This window comes from Sprattus sprattus (genome assembly GCF_963457725.1).
Source record: "Sprattus sprattus genome assembly, chromosome: 18".
Lineage (NCBI taxonomy): Eukaryota > Metazoa > Chordata > Actinopteri > Clupeiformes > Clupeidae > Sprattus > Sprattus sprattus.
Genome location: NC_137916.1, coordinates 3,446,983 through 3,448,327, shown reverse-complemented (window position 1 = coordinate 3,448,327; position 1,345 = coordinate 3,446,983).

Sequence of the window (1,345 nt, the reverse complement as noted above, 5' to 3'; positions counted from 1 at the left end):
TGGAGGCAATAATGTATATTGTACATAAATGCTAGCATAGGGTATTGGGTAGAGTAGGTGTACGGCAATGCAGTGGCAGTGGGTGCGGTTGGCCGAGGGTTTCTCTAGGTAGACCAGGTAGAGAGACTACGTGCAGAGTGGTGGGGGTGGGGAGGGAATCTGAAAAGGTTGTTCTAACATTGTTCTAGCACAAGTCCCAGACCAACCCACAGGCAGTGTAGCTCTTAATTCACCATTTCCACATAGCCACCACATATCAGCAATGGCTATATCCTGTACTTCAAGAAGTCTGCCATTCAAACACATCCCCGCAGTTTTACATTCAGATAAAGTATTTAACTGTATTTCTCTTCCATTATAAAGCACATATGTAATGGTTTTACATTGTGTCCAGTGTCCTAGGTGTGCATCGTTCTTTTCCCCAGGTTTTAAATAGCATTCAAACAGAGCATCTTTGCTAATAATGAGTGGAGGTGGTGAAGCATTGTCTGGCATGTAGGGACAGTTAAAATGTGAACAGTGATGCTGTATAGCTGTATCATTCATAAGCATGTTATTAGACCAACAATGTAAAATCACACAGTCGTTGCTAGGAGTCCCCCTCATACTTTGTCCCACTTTGCGCAACCTCCCATGACTTTGCAGAGGAATAGACCTTTTACTCCACAATTTCCACTCGGTTCTAATCCCACAGGACAGTACTGTATCTTCTGCCAGCGTTTGAGACGAGAAGAATCTATACATCAACCCCCCTTTGTAAACTGGTCTTTCTGTCACTGCGGGCAATACCTGGAAACAGCAAAGAAAGATGGTCCTTATTCCTGTCTCAGTCGTATGCAGGCTTACCCGTTTACAGTTAGTCAGATGTATCCACGTGGCTCTCTCAGCTATTTTGACTGTGGTAAATGTTGACAGTAGCACTTGGTATGCTCTGTCCCGCTTGGGCAAGTGGAAGTGTTTTCTTTAGAGGCTGGTGATTAGGACCCAATCTCCTGGCCCAACCTTGGTTTCAGCCTCACAGTGTTCCTGTGTAGGGGAGAGAAGTCTGAGAGCATTTCATTTCAACATCCTCTTTGCCACGTACTCTGAAAGTGTGTATTCAATCTTTTTGTCTGTTTTAGCAAATGGTTTAAGAGCTTAGGCAGTGTAGATTCTTCAATACATCATTTCAAACAGTGATAACAACATGCATGCTTAATTTCACTAATTTCACTCTAAGATTCTCAAACTGCTTTTAATAGGTCGGTTCATTCTTTTCTACCAGTCTTGCTGACTGGAGGTTGTATGAGCAGTGATTGTCTATGGCTAGACAACATTTCTTTCTTCGTTGGGATTTAACTCAATA